This window comes from Mesoplodon bidens (genome assembly GCF_964165515.1).
Source record: "Mesoplodon bidens genome assembly, chromosome: 3".
Lineage (NCBI taxonomy): Eukaryota > Metazoa > Chordata > Mammalia > Artiodactyla > Ziphiidae > Mesoplodon > Mesoplodon bidens.
In genome coordinates, this window is record NC_138178.1 from 59,806,176 (window position 1) to 59,822,931 (window position 16,756).

The following is a 16,756-nucleotide window of genomic DNA, read 5'->3' on the forward strand; positions in this document are numbered from 1 at the left end:
GTCATGAGTCCATTCAAATGCTATCTTTGTCTTTGATTATTTGCTCATGATTCAGAGTCCAGACAGGAGCATCTGACTAATGGGACCTGGGCCATGCGCCCAAACCTAAATATTCCAGGACGACTAGATACTAGGAGGAAGCATCTTGCCCTATTTGCTTTCCTAGGTGAAATGTAGGGCTTTGCCCCCCACCAAGACTCACCCAGAGGAATTTGTGGTTGGGCGGCCCAAAGAATGAAAAACAACCACTACCTGACAGTGTGTGAAATGTGTCCAGTGCAAAGGCTGACGCTTGGTAGGTGCTCAATAACCAGCAGTTTGTGGCGCATGATGAAGTTGTCACTCTGACTTTCTCTACACCATTCTGAAGCCCGTCCCATTCTCATACCTCATATGTGACTGACCAGTGGATTTCTGGAAGGAACAGCAGCCCTCATTAAAGCAAAGCTAAAGCGCCCCCCCTCCACTGCCCAGGGAAGACTCCCCATGGGAAAGGGTGGCAGTGGTGACAATTTCTCAGCTGTTCTCGCTTAGTGTTGCCTCCCTGCAGGGTGCACTTTGATTTCTGCTGCCCAGAGAGATGTCAAGTCTCCTGCAGCAGTCTTTGCTCCACTCAAGCCCTGGAGAGTTCAAGGCTTTATGCTTTGTATTAAAGAGGGAGGCACTGCCTGGCACCATCGTGGCGTCGTAGCACATGAGTATGGGAAAGGATTCTAGAGTTTCCTCATTGGATGAGGATGCCGAGTTCGGAACAGGTTGTTAAAGATCACACAGCTAGTGACCAGTAGGGCAAGGAAGAGATTCGGTTACAAAATCCTGTCTCCTCTTCCCTTTGGATTGGTCAGCAACCTGCCTAGCCCCACCCACCCCGGAACATAATGCTTTAACCCAGTCACATCTCTAGAAAGTGCCTTTAAAAAAGACACAGGACGAGGTAGAGCCCTACTTTTCCCCACCACTCACTCCTGAGCAATAGCCCTTTCCTCTCTATAGGCATAAGACTGATGATACAGTACTTCAAGGGACCATTACAATGAGCCAGTTAGAGGACCATGAAGCTCTGCAAATGTGCCAAGACAGGATTTCTCATCCGGACACAAAACCATGCCCTTCTGGATCTGGAAAGAATTTTGGAAATTGTTAAGTCCAATTACCTTGTTTTGTCAATGAAGAAAACCCCAGAGATGGACAGTGACTTTCTCAAGGTCACACAGCTAGTCAGTGGCAGATCCAGACCTAGAGTTTAAAGTTGATTCTCCAGGTTTGGTGTTCCTCCCATTCCACGATGCTGGAGAACGTTTCCTGTACCAAATCGCTCAGGAGTTTTGTCATCTCTGGCAAAGCACTTTGGCAAACTTTCACCCTTCCTTTGTCTTCAAAAACAGCTCTCTTCTAGTCCCCTTTGCAATTGTCCACTCGCTGTCCTAAAATGACTGCAGTCTCATTTGCTTATTTTAGCTACAGTGGGTCTGAAATTTATACTCGGTCTGTGTGAGCTTCTCCAGGCCAGAATCAGTCGCCAGGCACGCCTGTCTTTGAGTGGAGGCCATGAAGTACAGACCAGTTACGGCCAAAAAAATCAAGGAGGAAAGGATTTAGCCAGCTTCTGCCCTCTCCACATTTCCTGGGTCACTGGAGAAGCTACTTCCATTAAGAATTCTCACTCATCTGTAACCCAAGAAATAAATCAGGTGCTCAACTGAACCGCACTTCCAGGGTGGCCTCCCCACCAAACATCAGGGAGTTGGCACCCCGGGCACCAATATTTACAGATCGGGTCAAGCAATGACACATTAAGGATGTTCTAAGAAACAGAGGTCTTTCCATGCTCAACATCAACAGGGGAGGATGAAGGAAATGGAGCATGGGAGAATCTGCAGAACATTCCAAGCAGCCTCCAAAGACCTGGAGGGCAGCGTGGGAAGCAGACAGGAACTCCCAGGGGATTTTTTAACGTCCACTCCATTACCCAGTAGTCCCTCCAATCTGAGGTGGTTATTTGAATCGTGGGTGTTTCAGCAAATAGCACGCCTCCCAGCTTCCATCCATCTTTGTATTCCTACAGCGCCTAGCACAGTGCCTGGCACACAGCAGGTACCCAGTAGCTGTCTGATGAGGGGATTAATAATGGGGTTAACGGCCTAAGGCACTTCACAAAATAAAGTGATCCAAGTTTTGCTCACAGAATGAAGCTATAGCCACCAGAGGATACTTACTGAGTGACAGCTCGGCAAGGGGCATTGCACAGGGTGCGGAAGGGTGCCACTGGGCTCCTGCCTTCAAGAGCAGGTGATTTGACAGAGGATACAAGTGGCACACACTCAGTGTGGCTGAGGTTTAAAAATTTTAACGTACTTTTTCTTTTTCTTTTTTTTTTTTTTTGCGGTATGCGGGCCTCTCACTGTCGTGGCCTCTCCAGTTGCGGAGCACAGGCTCCGGACGCACAGGCTCAGCGGCCATGGCTCACGGGCCCAGCCGCTCCGCAGGATGTGGGATCTTCCCCGACCAGGGCACGAACCCGTGTCCCCTGCATCGGCAGGCGGACTCTCAACCACTGCGCCACCAGGGAAGCCCCATACTTCCTCTTTTGCCTGTTTGGAGGGTGACCTTCCTTGTCCATCCCAGGGAACCATCTGCCTGGAAAGAGCTTAGTCTTTGTTTCAAAAGGGACGCGGAAAGAAAGATTGAGGCAATATTCAGTTATTGACCCACAAAATAGGATTATGCATTGGGGCAATAGTTTTGTAAGCCAAGCTATTGTCTCCAAGAGGATTTCTAAATTCCTTTATCTCCTTCATTTGCAAACCAACTGCCTCAGTTCACAGAGTCCCCCTAATGCGTGGACAAATCATGGGCCCAGTTTGCCATTAAGGCTCAGCAAAGATTTGGAGTTAGAAAGGGGGAGATATGATGAGTGGAGCCCCCCACTGTCCCCCTCACACACACACACATACACACACACTATATGGCCCACTGCAGCAGGGAGCAGTGAGCCCCTCAGCAAGGCTAGGAGGAGACTGTAGGACCAGCGGTCTGGACACAGACCTGGCTGTCCCTCCCCCTCCCCCAATAGGACTGCATCCGTGAGAGTTAAAGAGAGGCTGAGTCAGCCAAGGATGACCTTGAACCTCCGCCAAGGCCAAGCCAAGGTCTCCCACTGCCACAGGCTCTGGCAGTGAATGCTCCCAGGCAGTCAAGGCAGGGAGCACAGAAGAAATTCTGCCCAGGGACTTGGACTCATCCCTCACACGCACCTAGATTTATAAAGATGTTATAAGCCCCTGTCTATATAAACACCTGGACCCCATCTTAACAAGTGCAGCAGCTAAGTATTTTTACTCAAATAAGTAAAAATGTTCCTAATGGGACCATTTAAAATGATCAGAGCCAACTATATTCAATCATATTAGACAATTAGTTTTTTTTTTTCCCACTGCTCATCAAGATTGGGAGGAAAATCTGGCTAGGCACGGGAAAAAACCAACTAGTTATACTTTATCCGCATATATAAATTGCTCTGTGAGTAATCGGATCAGCTATATACACATCTCCTATGCAGGGCAGAGTGGGATTATGGCCAAATAAGTGGAAAGATGGGAAGTTAGTGGGAGTCCAGAACAGAATAAAGCAAGGATAGGATGGGCATTTCTTGTTTCTCTCTGACCAACTCCCCTTTCTCAGTTCCTCTGGTCATCCTGATTTTCCTTGAAGGACTACACATCCCCCAGTCCATGTGGTCAGGGTGAGGTTATCAGTCACAGCCCCCCTGCTCCAACCAAGGTTTAGGCAGATACTCCCCTGACCACTCAGAGAAGTGTCTATCAACTTGAATGCAGTGATTGGTTCAGGGTGGATATTGACCCACAGAGGACCAATCAGTCTTCTCTGATCTTTAATATAAAGATGCTGGAGGGGAAATGGATACAAATTGCTTTTAAATTTCAAGCTGTAAAGAACCAGGCTTGGGGCTGCTGGGGGCCATACATTTTTACCCCATATGAGGAAGGGCCCTGACTTACAGAGAGAAACAAAGAAAAGAGATAGATAGAGGCAAAGTTCCAAATGCACAAATTGTTCCCCTGGATCCATCTGTGTCTGAAGTTAACCTTAGATTTCACAGTGACACGAATCACTAGTTTCCATTTTTTCTTCTCAAGCTACTTTGAGATGAGTTTCTTATCATTACCATCAAAGGAGAAAATTATTCATATAGAAATGCCAGGAAGGTTACCTGGAGAAGGTAGGTCTGGAGCTAACCCTTGGAAAATGGGAAGTCTATTTGCTTACGTTTTTGGTTAACAGAGATGGAGAACATATAAATTGGAGGAGAGAAAAATGAATGCGGGTACCAATGGTGGTGTGCAGTATGTGGGATGTGCAGGAGTGTGGAGAGGAGCAGTGAGACCTAGGGTCAGAGGTTAGGTTGGGCCCAAATTATCTAGACCCTGAATAGAAAAGTGGAGGGTCTTCTTTTTTCCTATAGACAATGGAGATCCTTGAACAGTGTTTGAGCAGAATATGTCAATACAGAAACCGTCTCATGGGAGGATTGCTCTGACCTTGAAGCCAGAAATCTCATACAAAGGAAGCTACATCTCCCAGGTGGTCATCCCCATGCATTCTGTTATGTCCGTGTCTATAGTCACAATCAGAATGAGCATTCTATGAGAGATCTTAAAGAGCATGGAGTCCCATTCCAACTTTTACAGAAGAGGAAATTGATGCCCAGAGAGGGTATATGTTTTTCTTGAGATCATCACTAAACAAGCCAGTGGCAAAACCTGGACTAAGGTCTGAGTCCCCACATGCCTAGATTGTAAAAGAAATGGCAGAGTCTCTCTGTGCAGCTTTTCTTATAGGCCAGGTAGGAGGCTTAACACATGTATCAGTTTTCCATTGTTGCATAAGAAATTAGCACAAACATAGTAGCTTCCAACAGCACCCATATATTAGCTCAGGGTTCTGTAGGTCAGAGGTCTGGCACAGCACGGTTGGGTTCTCTGCTCAAGGTATGACACAACCAGAATCAGGTATTGGTCAGGCTGAGTTCTCATCTAGAGGTGTTGAGGAAAAGTCTACTTTCAAGCTCATTCTTGCTGTTGGCAGAATTCAGTTCCTTGTGGTTGTTGGACTGAGGATCCTGCCTTCTGGCTGGCTGTCACTGGGGGACTGCTCTCAGCTTCTAAATGTCACCCCAAGTTTTTGCTATGTGGCTCCTCCATTTTTAAGCCATAAATGGTGTGTTGAATTCTTCCCATGCTTCAGATCTCTGACTTTCTCTTCTGCAACCAGCTGGAGAAAACTCTCTACTTTTAAAGGGCCGGTGTGATTAGGTCAGCCCCACTCAGTAATCTCCATTTTAAGGTCAACTGATTAGGGATCTTAATTACATCTGCAAAGTCCCTTCACAGCAGTACTAAGATTAGAGGTTGATTGAGAGAAGTTATGTGTGCAGTAGGGTCCAGTAATCTAGGGGTCATCTCTGAATTCTATCCCCACAATACCACAGTGACCCCTGGGATGGGCCACTCATGAGGGGTGTCTAACAGCTTATTTCACTGAATTGGGGTGTATGTGTGTATGTGTGTGTGTATTGGGAGGAAACATAAATATACAGAAGGCAAGCCCATCATCTCAAATAAGAAAACAGAGCTTATGGGTCAAAGCAAGCGCCCAGTGGCCAGCACAGCCTTCTGAAAAGAGCAGCCCACCTTGCGTCTGGATTGTGCACCTGTGTTGTTCAGTGGAATCTCCTCACTATTGACAACATTGTGACCCACTCAGGTGTGCCTGTAAAATTCAGTGCAGCCAGTAGCAATTCCTACCATTTGTGGCCTGGCCCCTTCCAACCCTCTCTTGCAACCAACCTAGGAACCTCAAAAGAAGATGCTCTATCCCTCACCCTCCTGAGCAACCTGCTCTGGTTTCCAGACATCCTGGAGGGGGCAGCAGAGTGGTGGTCTGTGCACTTGGCTGGTGACCATGCTGCAGGACTCTGGGACCCAACACCTCCTGGGTCACTGGCCTGCATCATCTGCCAGGGACCCAGGAGTTTCACCTTGGGTCCCATCCAACCCAGACAAGCACCTTTATGTCAGCAGGTTTGCCCATGAGCCATGTGGTCAGTCTTCAATAAATGATTGTCACTTAGCTCGTTTAATCAATTCCTTTACAGAGAGCTTGGAAGAGCTGAGAGGGAAAATCTGCTCAAACAGAGAAATCCAGAGGGAAACAAGGTAGAAGGGAGAACATTGATGTTCTAATTCTGGCCTCTGACCTCTCCCTCTTTTCTACGGGGAGTGCTCACCCTTTGGAGCACCCTGCTTCCTGCCACCCTGGAAGCTCAGAGCCCCTGATGGGCCTTGCAGCAGGAAGCCCGCTGTCTAGGAGAAGCAGCAAATGCCACACTGCCTTGTGCTCCGGCAGAGCCCAACTCTGATCCTCCCAGCCTCCAGGAGGTCGGCTCAGCTCCGAGCAGTTTGTTTTTTGAAAAGTCTCATAAATTTCCAAGAAACTTCTCCAGACAACTGTCACGAGGCTGCACCTGCCAAACAAACACAAACAGAGCTCTCCTCCACCAGATTAGTTACTTAATTAAGAAGAGAAAGAGACAAGGCACATAATGTGGAGATAATTACCCATCTTGCCAAATCTCTGAGTGTAGCGTGGCACACGCCGGCAAATTGCAGCACTGCCGCTAATGCATATTCATCCAAAGTTGTAACTGCTGTGAACATTTTCCACACAGACAGCAATATGTTCAACCAACAATCTGAGCTCCCTCTCGGATTCCAGCATCTTCCCACACCCTTCCTCTGCCTTCCCAGGCTCCTTCCCTGTCTCTCTGTGAAGGAATTTGCTAAACAAAGCAAATAGCAAACAAGTTACAAATGAATGTGATCAAAACCCACTCCAGGGATGCTGTTGGGAACAGTCAATTCTGGAGCCCAAAACGAGGTGTTTGGGTTTTTCCCCTAACCTATTGACTCATTTAATTTAATCTCATGCAATTGAATGATAAGGATTTGTTGAGTGTTGGTGTGTTGGCCCAGTGCCCACCAAGTGCTGTGGAGGCACAAAGATGAGTATGAGGGGGCCTCAGCCCAAGAGGCTCACAGTCCATGGAGAGAGGAGCTCTCCTCTGAGAGCTAGGTAGGGCAGGTATTATTTTAATCCTCCTTGACAGATGAAAACACAAGGCCAAAGAGATTAAGTCAACTGCTAAAACAACACAGTAACTAATTAGGTGATATGGGCCTTGAACCTATATTATCTGACTCCAAATCCTATGCACAAGGCAGACAAGGGGAAATTCTGCCTTGGAGACAAAGGAGGACAGAATAAAAATCAGAGCCTGGAAAGGCCCAGGAGATGAGGTGTCTTCTCCGAGCTTTGCCACTTACTAACGCTCCTACCTCGGCCAAGTCACTGAACTGAGAAGGTTACCAATTTTCTCATAAATAAAATCAGACGGTGAGATCTAAGAAACAGTAATATTGGTAAGATTAAATAAAATCAGAGTCCTAAAACTGCTATCTGGGATGGGGCCTGGCACGTGGTAGATGCCTAAGAAATAGTCATACCATTCCCTGGGCTAAAATGGAAGGATAAGCAGAGCATAATGGGAGAAGAGGAGGAGAGATGAGGAAAATCAGTGAGACGGGAACCTCATGCAGGAGGCGTGATTTGAGTGTGTCTTAATGTGCAGTAAGACATAAGCAGACAGAAATGGAAGCCAGGACATTTCAGGTATAGATAAATGCATGGAGGACAAGACACATTAAGGAGAGAGTCAGAACCTGGGATGGGGTGAAGAGGGAGACCAGGTTGGAAGGTTAGGCTGGGGCCAGGTACTATGGGTCCTCGAATGCCAGGGTGAGAAGTACACGAAAAGGCATTTGGAATACAGTTTGAAAGGTGGTGCTAAGGTTAGCAAGTTGGCAGTCAGGCCTTTGGAGAAGAAAGTCCATAAGGAAGCCAATACATCCAGAGAAGAAGGAATTAGGCCTGATTATTTCCAGAACACGCTCAAGTGGTAGGGAAATTGACAATGTCATCAATTTTGTTTAAAAGTACGCTTAGGCCATCCTTATCTGATACCCTACTCTCTCTACTCAGCCTTCCTCGCCCTAGGTCAGCCAAGAGAGCTCATGAGAAACCACACTCAATTTATAAGAAAGATGAATAAATTAACTCACTTCAGAGAAACTCTGAATTGCCTTTCTCATTTCAGGTTAGACCCTGAGGACCTCAAACGACATTTAGGGGAAGACTATGGTTGGCTTCCCTGATGTTATCTTAAAATATCAGGGCATAATATTTACTAACCCTGCTTCTCCTTAACCCTATGGTATTACCTCTCTAAACCAAGTATAACAAATAGGTTTCAACTAGGATGCCAGCTCCAATTCACTGGAGCTGCCTAGAACACAGGGTGGTGAAACACTGTGAGGACACTTCTGATTCAGAGGGAAAATGTGCCATGATTGATTAGCAATGCCTGTCAAGGACATGGTCGGGCGGAGTGGACATATAGGTATTTGCCATCCTTGGCAATTGCCTCTGGTCTTTGGCTAGTTGAAGCCTTCATGGAGTCTTGGATTATTTTTCCCCATTCCAAAAGGAGTAGAGAGCAGGCCAGAGCAACAGAAGCTACCATACACTGAACTCCTATAGTCTTAGAATGCAGGGGAAGTGGCTTTCTTCTCTAATTGCCCTTCCATGGCTAAGGATGAGTAACGGCCTATTGCAGTGGTTCTCAACCTTCACTGTGCATCAGAATAAAACAGGCGCTTTTTTTCTGTGGCCTCTCCCGTTGCGGAGCACAGGCTCCGGATGCGCAGGCTCAGTGGCCATGGCTCACGGGCCCAGCCGCTCCACGGCATATGGGATCATCCTGGACCGGGGCACGAACCCATGTCCCCTGCATCGGCAGGCGGACTCTCAACCAGTGCGCCACCAGGGAAGCCCGACCCAGGAGCTTTTGAAAGGACATGGTTGCCCCACGGAGATTTGGTTTCAGTTGATCCGGGATTGGGTCAGGTGTCAGCGTTGTCGCAAGTTCCCCAGGCGATTCTGATGGGCAGTCAAGGTAAGCACATTTGTGCCGACTGTAAGCCCAACTGAGGAAGGAGCATGGAGCCCTGATTTAGCCTGTATCATGAAATCCTGTTCCTCGAAGGCCATCTGAAGGCTCTAGTCCTCACGTGGGAAGTGCAGGAAGCTCAGCTGGTGACATAAGTCAAAGATACAAGGACATGAGATCTGGGCGGTTGTTAGGGTTCGGGTATTGCCAGATCCCACAGAGACGGATCTAAGCTGGGCCTGGGGTCGATGGGCAGAGTTTGGACAGACTAACATGCATAAGACAAGGTAGGGTGTCATGAGATGTGGGCAGAGGCTGGAGGCTGGCTGGAGCAGAGACCCCAGAGGGGAACGTGGGAGAGGAAACCAGAGATGGCCTGGGACCAGGCCCACGTGGCCCCGAGAAGAATTGCTAAGAACTGAGGTCGTGAACCTGGGGCCAGGTCCTACCAGGTGTGAGCTCTCTCCAGATTTTTCTGCCTGCACAGTCCTCTTGCTGGGAGCCCCACATCTAGCCAGCTGCTGGCCTCAGGTACTGCCTTCTCCGTTTGAGTTTCCTATTCAAACGAGTTATTCGAAACCAAATTTTCCTTCCGACCACAACTTCTTTCAATATAGTTTAATTCCAAAAATTAGCTTTCAGGACAAGTTCCAAGGGCCTGCGCATGAGAGTTCATTGGGGCCTCCCTCCTTCCAGATGGAGCAGTGGGCTCCCTTGGCCAGCGGCCTTCTGTGCTTGAGCCCCAAGGATCCTCCCCTCCAGCCTCCTGGGACTGCCAAGAGCCTGTTGTTTCAAATTGGCACCTGCCCATGTTGCTTCTCTTGTCCCTTCCTGTCTCCCACCTGTTCACAGGGACTTCTAAATTAGTCATCTGTTGTCAAGGAAACGCTCTGCTTCCTCCAAGGTGCGAATCCTGAGGGATTCAATTGGGGGGGAGGGGAAAGTGATTTACCGGGACTGGCTTGGTGCATACATTCATCAATACCTGGATGGCAAAGGCTAGAATGCTCTTGAAAGTTACAGTGCTTCACCCCTAACATTAGCAAAACTGGGGAGGTTTATTAAAACTCAGACTCCTAGTCCCACTCTGACTTCCTGAGTCAGCACCTCTGACAGTGGGTCTGGGAACTGCTTATGGTGCTGAGAGACATAGTGGGAGTGATGTCTGGTGGTCAGAAGAAAATCATCTCCGGCTTTGCAAGTGTACAGAACATAGTTCTGGAGGACTGCAGCATTTTCTTGAACTTGACCCCGTTTGCATGTTTCTCATAGTTATGTCTTTATCTCTTGATATTTGTAGATGTGTGTGTGTGTTGGGGGGTGAGTGTCACAGAGCTGGAGAAGAAGAGACTCAAGGATTAAATAATAGAGAAAACCAGAATTGTGCTTTGGAATATTTTCTCTGTGCCCTGATAAGCAACTTCCTATTTCCTGGCAAGTTGCTTTGACCTCACATAGTGAAAAAGGTGTTCCAAAGTTGTTAAAGACAAAGCAGCATTTAATTAGATTTCCATTCCTGATAGAACCAGAAAGACTAAAAGAACAGCAGTGGTCAGAAAAATTTTGCGCCGGAATGAGACACACGCAGCTTCGCCTGTTCCCCAGAGATCCACAGAACCTATGCCCCATGGTTGGTGGGCCAGGGGCTCCCTCTGTTTATGTATCTGGTGATCACCGTCACTCAGCCCTCTGACGTACTAGAAACTGCTCTGAAAACTGTAAAGCCCTATTCAAGTATGGGAGATAATTATTACAGGTGTTCCTTCTCCCCGCTAATACTGCTCAAGCATCTCTCCAAGCCAGCAGCTTTGCCATACATCATCTCACGGGGGGACCCTATATCCTCATGCCCATTTCACAGAAAAGTAAGTGACCTTCCCAAGTCATACAGTCATTGAGAGACGGGGTTTCACGTGCTTCTAAGAGAAATTCCCTTTCCACTACTCTTCATCCATCCCTGCTGTCTTGTCTTTCTTTAACCAAAGCCAGGATTCTCTACACGGACAGTGGCATCATGCCTGAGGCGTCCAAAGGGGCAGTGACATTTTCAACCCAACTCATTTTTGGTACGCGGGCCTCTCACTGTTGTGGCCTCTCCCGTTGCGGAGCACAGGCTCCAGACGTACAGGCTAAGCGGCCATGGCTAACTGGCCCAGCCGCTCCGCGGCATGTGGGATCCTCCCGGACCGGGGCACGAACCCGTGTCCCCTGCATCGGCAGGCAGACTCTCAACCACTGCACCACCAGGGAAGTCCCTCAACCCAACTCATTTTAATTTCTTCTGGTTAAAAATGCCTGCTGTTATATATGCTATGGAGACTTAGAAGGAGGAAGGCAACAGTTGGAGAAGCAGCAAACTCAGGGAAGTCGGGCAGTGATGCCCCATGTTATAGAGCTGTCTGCCCATCTCCTTCCACCAACATGTGTTCACCTGACACCTACCTGCTCCACAAAGGTTCCGGGGGGGTGGGGCATGGAAGAGAAACAGAAAACATGGCCTGCCACTCATTCCCAAGTTGGTGGACCAGCAGGTAGATTCAGTTCTTCTTCACATGGTTGATGAGCTGCTCTCTGAACCCCTTTCTCCTAACAAGGTGGAGCACTATGGAGACAGGGGTCTTTCCCCAGCTCCCCCAGTCCTGTGAGCCTGACCTGAATGCGCTCTGTGAGGGATAATCCAGGCTCCGGGGCTGGGAGTGTCCTGCTGCTTCTCTGCTTGGAAGTTGTATCCCAGGACCGCCCCATTTTACACAAGCCTGCCTGGCACCAGATGTGTACATGTGAGGTGCTTACTTTGCAGAACAATGGCTATAATAAAGGTATGGGGCAAACAAGATGATAACTGTGTTTTTGTAAAGTGGGATGAGAAAACAGGATGCAAAAATGACGAAACTCTGTCTCTGCATCTGGGCTGATGTGGGGTTGACAATCTCTATGGAAAATGCTTTAGAGCCAGCTGCCTAGGACAGAGGACACCGGTGGAGGGCTGGATAACAGGTCTCCGCCATGTATCTCCCAGGGGAGTTCTCAAAGGGCACCCCGAGAGGCTGCAGCGAGGCCTCCAACCTGGAGAACACTTGCCTTGTCAAGGGCACCCTGACAAGGACATACGGTTCCTGCCACGACAATGGGCTGTTCTCTTCTCCAGGTGTCAGAAGTAGACCCCAATCCCCCCACCCCACTCTGGGAGGCAAGCAGAGCTGTGTCTGCTTCTTTCCGCTTTGCCCCTAGACACTCAGCTCACCGTTTTCTGTTTTCTTCCCTTCCTAGGCTCACCAGGAGGCTAAAACGTCAGTGGGCACAGCCCCTGGCCTCCTCCGGCCTCATCAAGGGTCTTCGCTTAGGGAGATGGGGCTCACCCTCCGTGAGCAGAGAGTCTGTGCCAGGCCTCATGCTGGGCGCTTAGTCCATCTTCTTATTTAATCCTTGTAACCTCTCTAGTGATCTATGATCCCTGCCCCCTCTCTGTGGCCTCTGCGGTCAGACTTCGTTAATCCCTGCCTCTACCATTTTTTTTTTTTTTTTTTTTTTTTTTTGCGGTACGCGGGCCTCTCACTGTTGTGGCCTCTACCGTTGCGGAGCACAGGCTCCGGACGCGCAGGCTCAGCGGCCACGGCTCACGGGCCCAGCCGCTCCGCGGCATGTGGGATCTTCCCAGACCGGGGCACGAACCCGTGTCCCCTGCATCAGCAGGCGGACTCTCAAGCACTGCGCCACCAGGGAAGCCCAGCCTCTACCACTTTTGAGTGGTGTGAACTTGGAAAAATTTTGTAACTCCTGAGCCCCCCATCATTGCATCCATAAAATGGAGCTGTTAAAACCACCAACCTCTTTTTGTGTTCTTGTGAGGATTAAAAGAGATGATGCCAAATAAAGACTGGGGCACCATTGCTGGCGCAAGATCAACACATTTGCGCATTATTATTATGTGACTTATTATTATGAGCTCAGGGAGTTATGAATGACTTGCCCAAGCTCACATAGCTGATAAACAGCAGAGCTGGATTTGAACTCAGTTCTGACTAGTTCTAGAGCTCGTCTACCAGAACACCTTAGGGTCTAAGATGTGGTCCTGGGACCAACAGTATCAGCATCACTGGAAATGCAAATTCTCTAGCCCCACCCCATATCTACTACTGAGTCAGAATCTCTGGGGGTGGGCCCAGCGATCAGCCTGTCCTCCAGGGGATTCTGATCTGTGCGCCAGCTTGAGAAGCCTTGGTGTGGGGAAATACAGCAGGACCCTCCCTCCATTTCCCTACCGCCCCTGCCCACCCCTCACTCAGATAAAACTTCAGAACTTTTCAAAGCTCCATGCAAGAGGCATCAAGTAAAGCAAATCTATAAGAGCCAAGAGGATGAGGCACAAAGGAGCAATTAGAAACAGGGAGGAAGTTAGCACCAACAGGAGGATAGTTATTTTGAGTGAATTTTTAAAAAACAACAACAACATAAGGTGAGTCCTATCTTCATAAATTCATAAAATCCCTCTCACACACCTCCCTTTCTCTGTGTACCCCCTCTCGGTTCCCTGTCCTAAGAAGGGCCACAGGGAACGTGCAAAGTCTCTAAGTCATTTTATTCTTTGATTGGAAAGAGCCACCTGCACAATAGACAGGTGAGGGCCCAGAAACCTCAGGCTGACACCTGCTTGTGACGATCCTGCGTGGGGAGCGAGCCTGTCTTCCCGCACCGAGGCAGGACCCGTGCTGAGGGTACAGCCCTCCAGGGACCACTGCCTGGGCCCTCCCAGCTGCCAGGAGGCGGTGCCCGCCCATGCCAGCTGCCAGGCTGGCCTCTCTATGCTCAGGAGCTGCACAGAATCTGAACAGAGGCAGCAGGTGGGAGCCCCACCGGGGAATGCAATGAAACTCACAGCAGTAAACGAGTTTATTATTGTTGTTAACTCGGGAAATAAATGTCTCGAGCACTAATAAAACACTGTGTTTTCTGTCTTTATGTCTCAGAGCCTAGGTTTTTCCCATTGCCACAGCTGCTTGGTGTGGCCCTCGGTGACACTGGCAGGGCGTGGTGACTGGGGTCCCCGGTGGCCGCTTCCTCCATCACCCAAGCCCCTCCTGGTTCTTTCAGGAGGTATCAGGAGATGGAGGCACGGTGGAGACACTTGGCCAGGGAGGAAGGTTCGTATGGAGGAAACATGAACAGACCTTAGATGCATAAAGAAGCCTTATCATTTCCTTTTTGTTCAAGTGCAGTGTGTGTTGCATGTGTGTGCATGCATGTGTGTTGAATGCCTTTTACATTATGAGCACTGGACAGGGAATTGTGGTGACAGGCAAGTTTCAGCTCCCTCTGGGCCTTGGTAGAGATTACATGGAGGCCCTCACAGTCCTGACATTCTGAGTCCATGAGCAGATTCTAAGGTGCTGAGGACAGGGTTTCCTCGGCCAGGTATGCACTGGACAAATGCAAGTGAGGACAAATCCTTTGGGAATCTTGGGCTCTTTTCTGGCCATTTTGGTCAGGCAAAAATGCTAGTTGCTATACCAAATAAACTTAAAATTATCAGGGGCTTAACACAAAATAAATTTGTTTCTTGCTCCATCACTGTGTTGCTGATTGATGGGCAGCTCTCCTCCACATGGTGATTCTGGGATCCAGGCTCCACCCATCTTGTAGATTTGCCCTCCTCCAGGGTCTCTGAGTTCTCTGAGATAAGACAGCCTTGCACCCCATTGGTGAGAACTAGTCACATGGCCCAATGGTGTTGCAAGGGAGCCTGGGAGATGTAGTCCTTGGCTTAGCAATGGCTTCAGTATGAGCTGGGGGATATGAATTTCTGGTAGACAGCTCGTCGTCTCTGCCATTGGTCATGGAGCTCAGCCTATAGGAGGGATGAGCAAAGAAGTCAAGGTCTCAGGCCCCCATCTTATTGGGCTAAATTTGGCTGCCCCAAGTCCCGGCATCTGCCCCACCAGAAGGCTTCATTGTCACCGGGGTGGTTGGGGGGGAAGGGAAGGAGAATGATGGGTGACTCCACACAGATGCTCTCGGCTGCCTCAGTTTCTCCAACTGGAAAGTGGCATTTCTAAGAGTACTTAGTTCCCCAGGTTGAGTGAGGGTTAAATGAGATGACACACGTGAGCACCCCCAGCCCACCATAGATACCTGCACTATGAATGTTAATTATTGAAGGTGGGTGGGGTCTCCCTTAGAGTCAGTGAAGCCGGGAAAGAGGCAGTTAATGTGGGTGTGGGAAGGAGATAGTCTACTCTGCCCTCTGTCCTAACAAACGTCCCCAAATCTAAGCCCGTGGTCCTTACATCTGAGCCCGGCCATGGCCTTGTAAGGTAGAACCATGTGTGTGTTCTTGGTTTAAAATCACTCAACCAAAACTGAACTGACACCAAACAGCTCCCCTCAGACAATGACTGTGTGCACACAATCACACAGAGAGAAGGAAACAGAGACTTTGTTTTTCAGAAAAAAAAATGCAGTTTTAGCTATAGATGTAATGTGCTATATTTAATGCAGGTTTGCCATAATCTTATACTGCCTTACATTATTTGAAGGTTTAAGTAAATATACCAATTCCCAAATAATTACCCTGCTAGGAGTTTAGAGAGAGAGAGATAAGAGATGTGTCTAGCTCTCAAATTGCTGATGACGGTGGGGACATGGGAAAGAACAGCCTGGTATGGGTCATTTAAATAGGAAGCCCTGTCCTGATAATAAACACGGGCACCACACTGGGGGATGGCTCCAAGGGAGGACAGAGGGCATTGTGCTGGGTCCCCTACCAGGTCACCAAGTTGACTCTTCCTCTGTGGCTCCTTTGCTTGGCAATGGGCATGGGGACGCATTGGTGGGGGTGTGAAATGAGCCTGGCTTCCCCTCAGACAGGCTGGCTTTCCCATCCTTTCTGAGACCCTTGAAAACTGTGTGACCATCACGGTTGTAAGAATCCGAGTTGAGCTGTGTAGAGGGTACATCCAAGGGTCTCCCATGTGGTCATCCCACCCTAAGCTACATGAAGCTTGCACTTAATGCAAAAGGAACAGGATGCTCTATTAAGCTCTCAGGGGCGGCCCATGTGTTCTACGGACTCTGCTGGGCATGCGGTAAGGGCTTAATACATCATTGAATGCAATGGGTGATGCTGCTGGGGTTTCCCCCCTGCCCCATCCTTTGCCTCTTCTCCCTCTACCCAGGCAGCTGAGGTACTCAACTTGTAAAGAGTATTCTTTGCTTTACCAAATTCTCCTGCACTCATCTGAGGGCACTAACACAACAGGAGCCTAATGGTGTGAGTGTGTGTGTGTGTGTGTGTGTGTGTTTCTGTGTTCCCTCCTCGGCCTGATTGGATGGAAAGAACACAGATTGGGGAGTCACACTGACCTAGGTTCCAATCCCAACTCTGTCACTCACTCAACGTAACTTTGTGCAGGTTGTGCAACCTCCCGAAGCCTCACATCCCCGTGTGCAAAATGGAGGACATACCCACCAGGAGAATTGATGCAAGGGGTAAACGAGATGACTTAGTAGATATTAAAGAGCTGTTAGTTTCCTTTTCTCACATGTTATCATTTCTCAAGGACCTGGGTAGCCATGCAGCCTGGCTTCTGTACTCCACTCTTGAATTTCCACCATTAGAACTTCATCTCTTAAGCCTTTGATCCTTGTAAAAATACAATGCCCACTGGGAGAAAA